Below are 6,904 nucleotides of genomic sequence, written 5' to 3'. Positions count from 1 at the left end.
ACAACCCAGTGCCCTCCTAGGATCGTACCTGGACCAGAGAGCATGGGGATACTGCCCACCCAAGCAGCCCCTTGGCAGGAGCAGCAACCAGGCCATGCTGACACCAAGCCGTGAAAGCCTCAGGTCACTGGTTTGGGAAACAGACAAGGCAGCAGAAACACACCTTTGCAGAAAACTCAGGGAGGGGAAAAGAGAGGAGAAAGCTGAGGAGGAAAGTCTTGGCATAACCCTACCACAATGGCTAGGGAAAGCAGCAGAGAAACAGTGTCCAGCAACCTGTGATTGCTGCCATGTCCAAACCCATAGCTCTGTAGTGGTGTTAACCACTGCTGGGATTCATTCCTCCCTGCATATATGTACGTAAAAGACATGGATGTGACTAGCAAACCAGCAGCTCATGGGTAAGCAAGCCATCTATGGGACTTCATCTGAAATGGGCATGGTCAGTGAACAAGACAAGTGAAAGCAGCGTCCTGCTGAGCCCGTTGGCCTGCCGTGCTGTTGCATCCAAATTGGAGCTAAACCACAGGGGCGGGATACCAGACCATAGGCGAGCATTGGCAGTCTTCTGCCTTCAGTAATAATAAGATGATGCTTACACAAACAACAATACGAGACCAAGCCTTCAATTCTGCAGCAAAACACCTGTGCAAATAGTGGGGGTTGCAGATATGTATATGCAACCTAATCGCAGCACTGCCTGTGCTATCAACAGCCACGAGCTGCTGACCAAGCCTGCACGTGTCCAGGGTATGTGACCTCCATCCTGTTGTTGGTTGGCTTCCCAACAGAAGGTCCTTGTTTTAAAACATATTGTCTCCTTCAACAAAAGACTCTTTTTTTTTTTAAAAAAAAAAAAAAAAAAAAAAAAAAACAGCTCAGAATATAACTCAGCATAGCTAATAGGTTCATGAGCACGAATAAGCCATGCACACCTGTATGGCGTAGGATCATTGGTCTTGTTGTGGCCTAAAACAGGCTCCTCCCAAGGCTGCACCCCTTAGATGACCAGTGTCCAGCTATGTGTTGCTAATAGCCCTGTGACCTCCGGTATCACCCACTGCTTTTACTTTGAAGGTCTTTGCTCTCATCCCATGCCTGTGCTTGTGGGACCTCAGCTAATCTCCCTACCTTCATTTCTCTGGCCCTGCTGTGTAACCTGGTACACCGGGTGGCCAGAAGAAAACCCAGGGTTTGCTAACAAGCAATAGCACTTGCAGTTCCTGCTCCAGTCTGTAATGGAGGAAGATCTCATGAGAAGAAAAGTTTGTTAGCCTGATACATCCTCATTCTATGAAATTTAAGACCTGTGTGATTTGTGCCAAGATGCTTGCATGATGTTTATGGGGAGCTCTCTTAGCTGTAGTACAGCCACAGAAGATGAGGCCTTTGTCAGCATTTACTGTCACCAAAAAACAGAGGAGCAAAATCAGACAGCTACAGGTCTGTCCTTTCTCCCACACTTTCTGAGGATACAGTAGAAGTGACTTTGATCCCTACTGGAAACTAAGGTGTAGGCCGTGACAGCAAAATCCACCAGGTTTCCATGGCAGATTTTTTCCGCTGTCCTGTTGCTGACTTCCCAACAGCACTGAAATAAGTCTGACCAAAATCACAGGATGGGGGGAGCCTCATGAAGTAAGGAGAGCCGTTTCTCCTTTCCAGCTTCAGAGAAGGGTTTGCTAAAGAGCTCATTTGAACCATGCCCCAAAAGCCAGGTGAGGGCAGGAGCAGAGGGGTCCCACCTCATCTCCCAGCCCTGCCTGCACAGGCCACTCACCACGACCTTGCCTCAGCCCCACACTGCGCCAAAACTTCACACACTCTTAATTTTTCTTCCTCTCCCAGCTTGCCCGGTCCAAACACCTTTTAAAAGCCAAAGAGGCTGCGTATGAGGGGATTTACTGTCCAGCACGAAGAGGTCAGTAGCCTGACTTCACAGCTGCTCGTTGCTTTCAGGATGCTTTGTGGATTTCACCAGCATGTCACCGATGGCTCAGAGCTGCCAGCACTGGTCTCGTAATTGCCTCTTCGCCCAGAAGTGCATTAGCGATCCGGGCTGGCTATAAATACAAGTGGTTGGCTTCAAGACCTCATGCGCAAAAGTAACTTTGAGGCATTTTAATCCCATTTCCTTCCCCCCTCCTCCTCATGGTTTTGGATGACGCCTACCTCAAGCTATATATCTTCCCACCCACCTCTTTTCATCAGACCTTTCTTTGGTCTATTTGCAATCTGCTCGCATGTCTTTTGGGTAGATATTTTAGAGACTGTGTTTCATCACGGTGTCGAGGCTTATTTGGGTTTATGTCTTTGGATAGCCTCCAAAGGACTTTATCCAAGGGACTTAATTAGTCACCATTAATAAAGTGTATAAACAGCTGCTTAGGAGAAAAAACAGATCATAAAACCAAGTATTTTAACAAGGCCACTAGGCTGCAATTACATGCAAGAAAGGAAAATGTTAGCAGACCACCCTGTGGCAGCTTTGGTTGACATTTGAAAAAATGGCCGAGAAAATCAGGTGTTGGAGCGCTTCTAAGTTCTTGGCAGCTGTGCCAGCACCTCAGAGCAGCTGTGCTCCTCAGTGCCCTCTGCTCCTTTTCTCTCTTGAAGGAGGCAGGATGTGCACAGGCACCCAAGAGTGGTAAGCACAAATGTGCATGACCCATAAACCGTCCTGAAAGCATTTGTTGAAAAAACATGACTATCTGACCATGCCCTCGAGATGACTTTTTGGGAAAGACCACCAGGAAACATCTCTCCATTTGTGTGTACATGTGAAGTGAGCTCTAGCAAAAACAGCTATAAAACTACACGGCCAAACTGTAGCAGTGATGTTAGATGTGTGCATCGGCCCTGGAGCTTTCCTTCCCCAGTTGCCCACATGAGGTGTGTGCTTGTTTGAGGTCTGGTGGATACCAGCAGGTTTCCCTCCCAGCCACAAAACACAACATGGCCCAAGCCCTCTCCACCCCATTGAGATCTCCCATCTCCTCACAGTCTTCCCTAGCCTGTCCGCACCACCCGGACCCTTGTTGTGTCCTTCTGGGCCGCATCTAGGCCACAATCACCTCAGGAGGCCTCTCCCTGTCAGACATCCACCCACATGTTTGCTGCTATTCCACCTGCTTGACTGACACATTTAACGAGGCCAGCTCATAACCTACAGCCCCCTAGACCCTCACCATGCCCTGGCCCTTCACCCTGCCTTCATTTCATAAAAGAAGTACAACAGTGAGGGGATTTCAGCATCCCCAGCCAGGTTTGTGTGGTCTCAGCAGGTCATGGCCAAAGCCCATGGCCACCCACACTGAAGCAGCAAGCAAGCAGGGCCCAATTCCAGCTAGATACTTGTGCTCCTCTGTGACTTGGAGTGCTTGAGTGATCCCAAAGGAGCCACTGGCACACATATTTTTCCTCAGGTGCATTAGCAGCTCTGGACTGAAACCAGCATCGCTCTGACCTCGCGGTCCATGGGAAGATGAAAATATTGACAAGGAAAAGGCAGCCAGCATGAGGTAACCTCCCCTGGCAGTGTGACACTGTCAAAGCCAAGGGAAGGATACTAGACAGGCCTTTTCTGTCTCATCTCCGACATAAAAGCAGCAAAGTCATCACTGTAACAGAAATTTGGTAGGAATGCAGCATGAATAGAGATGTTTGTAAGCAGCAGAAGGAACATCAACAGGAGGATTAAAAGAAAAGCTTGAACTGCTAACAAACAACACCATTCCCTATGGACTATCAGGCATCGGGCAGCAGCCCAGCCCGTGGGCTGGTGAAGTTGGAGCCATCCAGAAGCTCAGGCACAGGACCAGCCTGCAGCAGCTGCTGACTCCTAAGAGAGACTTCCCTTAGTGCTGGTCCAAAATTTATTCTGTTATTGCTGGTCAAGAGAACCCCAACAGGCAGGTGGGCACATCATAGCCACTATCCCTGCCCCTCCATGTTGCACACACGTGATCCAGATCACCTGAACACACACATATCTCAGTGCTCGTTAGTGCATGAGTGTGTAAAATCAGGCTGATGAAGATTTGTTTAGAAGATATCTTCCCTTCCATAGGATACCACAATGATTTTTGTTACATTTTTCCCCTATATTCTTGTCATCCCTTGAATTTATTACTAAGCCCCCAAAGCTCAGAGGTTCATTCATATTTGTTTGTTTGCTACAAGTAAAATCCTACAGATCAGAAACATATTGTTTAAACTAATCAAAGGCACAAAGAAGTTTCTACTTAAAGACTTAAATGGAAAGTGTTTTTGTCATTTATGTTCTCTAATGGTTTGGACTAGAAAGATAGTGAGTTGCACAAGCATGTTCAGAGAAGACCAACAAAGATGGTGAAGGGACTAGAAAACAAGACTTATGAGGAGCAGCTGAGGGAACTGGGGTTGTTTAGTCTGGAGAAGAGGAGGCTCAGGGGAGACCTTACTGCTTTCTACAACTGCCTGAAAGGAGGTTGCAGCAAGGAGAGTGCCCATCTCTTAAGTGACAAGTGATGGGATGTGAGAAAAGGCCTCAAGCTGTGCCAGGGGAGGTTTAGGTTGGATATGAGGAAGAATTTCTTCATGGAGAGCGTGGTTGAGCATTGGAACAGGCTGCCCAGGGAGGTGGTGGAGTCCCCATCCCTGCAGGTATTTCAGAAACATGTGGAACTTAGGGACATGGTCTAGTGATGGGACTCAGTAGGCCAGGCTGATGGTAGGATTTGGTAATCCTGAGGGTCTTTTCCAACCTAGATGAATCAATGATCCTGTGATTCATTTATTCTAATTTAGTACTGCTATTTTGTGAAATATCAAGAGATTTTAAAGTGCTCTTTCTCAGAACTACTTGAATACTTTGTGGTTATGAGGGTCTTAACTGAAAAGAAAATACAAATCCACAACCATAACTAGAAAGAAAAACTGCTAGCACACCATATCTGTACTGGTTATTTAAAAATAATTAAATAAATAAAGGTTAATAAAAATCATTAGTGCCTGCATTTTTAACAAATATAACTTCTCTGCTTCATGGTAAAATCTGCAAAATAATGTCTCCCCTTCCCTGTCATTACAAACCTACATTATCAAATGACTGGAGACAGCAAAGCATGTATTTCCTTAATTGCAAATGTCCTTCTTTTTGCAAGTGCTTGAAATAGTTTAATTTTCCTTCTAATAGTTTGAAGCACTTTTAGAATCCCAAGGGAAGCCTACAGGCAGCAAGAACTTTAATGGAAATACTTAGAACCCCAAGGAAGGCTGAGGTGAGGAATTAATTGCCCAACTGCTGTATCAAGCTTTTCCCTTGCTGGTGAATGCAGACCCATTGAGCCAACAGGCAACAACATCAGGTGAGCAAGGCAAAGAACAGCAGTTCAGTTCTCTCAGTTCCCTCCCAGAACAAGGGGAAATCTTGCACAGAACAATGCTGCAGTGGTCTCTGGGCGCATAAAAGGTTTATAGCTATTTGTTTCACTGAAGGAACAGTTCAGAGGCAGTTTCCTTTGGAAAGAAAAGAAAAGAAAAGAAAAGAAAAGAAAAGAAAAGAAAAGAAAAGAAAAGAAAAGAAAAGAAAAGAAAAGAAAAGAAAAGAAAAGAAAAGAAAAGAAAAGAAAAGAAAAGAAAAGAAAAGAAAAGAAAAGAAAAGAAAAGAAAAGAAAAGAAAAGAAAAGAAAAGAAAAGAAAAGAAAAGAAAAGAAAAGAAAAAAAGAAAGAAAAAGAGAGAATGAAAGAAAAAGAGAAAAAAAAGAGTGGGGAAAAAAAAAAAGGAAAAAGGAAGGGAAAAAAAAAAAAAAAAAAGAAGAAAAAAAAAATTTTGCCTGGCTGGCAGGCAAACCTCTGGGGAAGGTGGGGAGGAGCAGCTGAGGACCATCAGCATGTGAGGTGCTTTCTGGGCACCTCGTGGCACAGAGAGGACTGGTTCTGCCAGCACACACATACACACACATACACACACACACACACACACACAAAGTAACATGACAGAGCCTAAATATGGTGAAAATTTGCAACCATCCAAATGCACATTCTGGCAGTGAAGAAAGACCCCTCCTCTTCCTGTAATCCAGGGATGATCTCTTAACAGATGTGCATGCAGATCCCATTCCTGAGAGAGAATCTGTGTAAGGCTATTAGATATCGTTAATCTCCCCTCACAAGAAGGTATTTGTTGAAATTAAAAGGCACTAGGCATTGATAGTTTGTTTTTTTAAACACCGTAATTATCCTGTATGACTCACTGCCACACCGCACCATTCCTATCAGGAGGCGGATTAGATTTTTTTGCCTTTTGCATCATCTGAATTCAGAGAAAAAAGTCAGGGGGACACCAAGAGGGATCAAATCCATGCCGACAGCTCCCATAACATCGTGGTCAGTCCCCGCAGCCCTGCTTCAGGACTTGCTTTGATGCATGGGAAGTTCAGAAGGCATTTTCCAAGATAAGATACCCCTTCCCCCAAAAAACTCCTTTTTATTCCTTGTCCATCATGACGGCTTTGGGCACATCCACCCTGCAGCTGCTCAGAGCTGTGGTGTGGCAATAGCACTGCTCCACCACGCTCCTAGACCTGTGCCTACAGCTGAGTCTGGGGAGAAAACAGCCCTGAAGCCAAACCCAAGCAAACACGACATCTCCTCATTTCTATCATCTTTTCTCAGAGGCTTGGTTTAACAGAAATAAGTAAATTACCCCATAGCTGCATAAAGATTGTGTGAATGCAAGTGCCCTGCAGATGATTCTGATTAAGCTGCAATTTACTCCTTCAGGAAAAAGCACTTAATGCAAGATTTTAAGACCTGAGCAGCATGCAAACAGCAGCGGAATAGAAAGATGCAGCTAGCAATGACACCTTAAACTGCTCCTTGTCTTCTAGTGCCCTTCAGGGATACAGAGTGGAAAAAGGAG

The sequence above is a fragment of the Anas acuta genome, chromosome 1 (assembly GCF_963932015.1).
Source record: "Anas acuta chromosome 1, bAnaAcu1.1, whole genome shotgun sequence".
NCBI lineage: Eukaryota > Metazoa > Chordata > Aves > Anseriformes > Anatidae > Anas > Anas acuta.
This window is presented reverse-complemented; position numbering follows the sequence as displayed.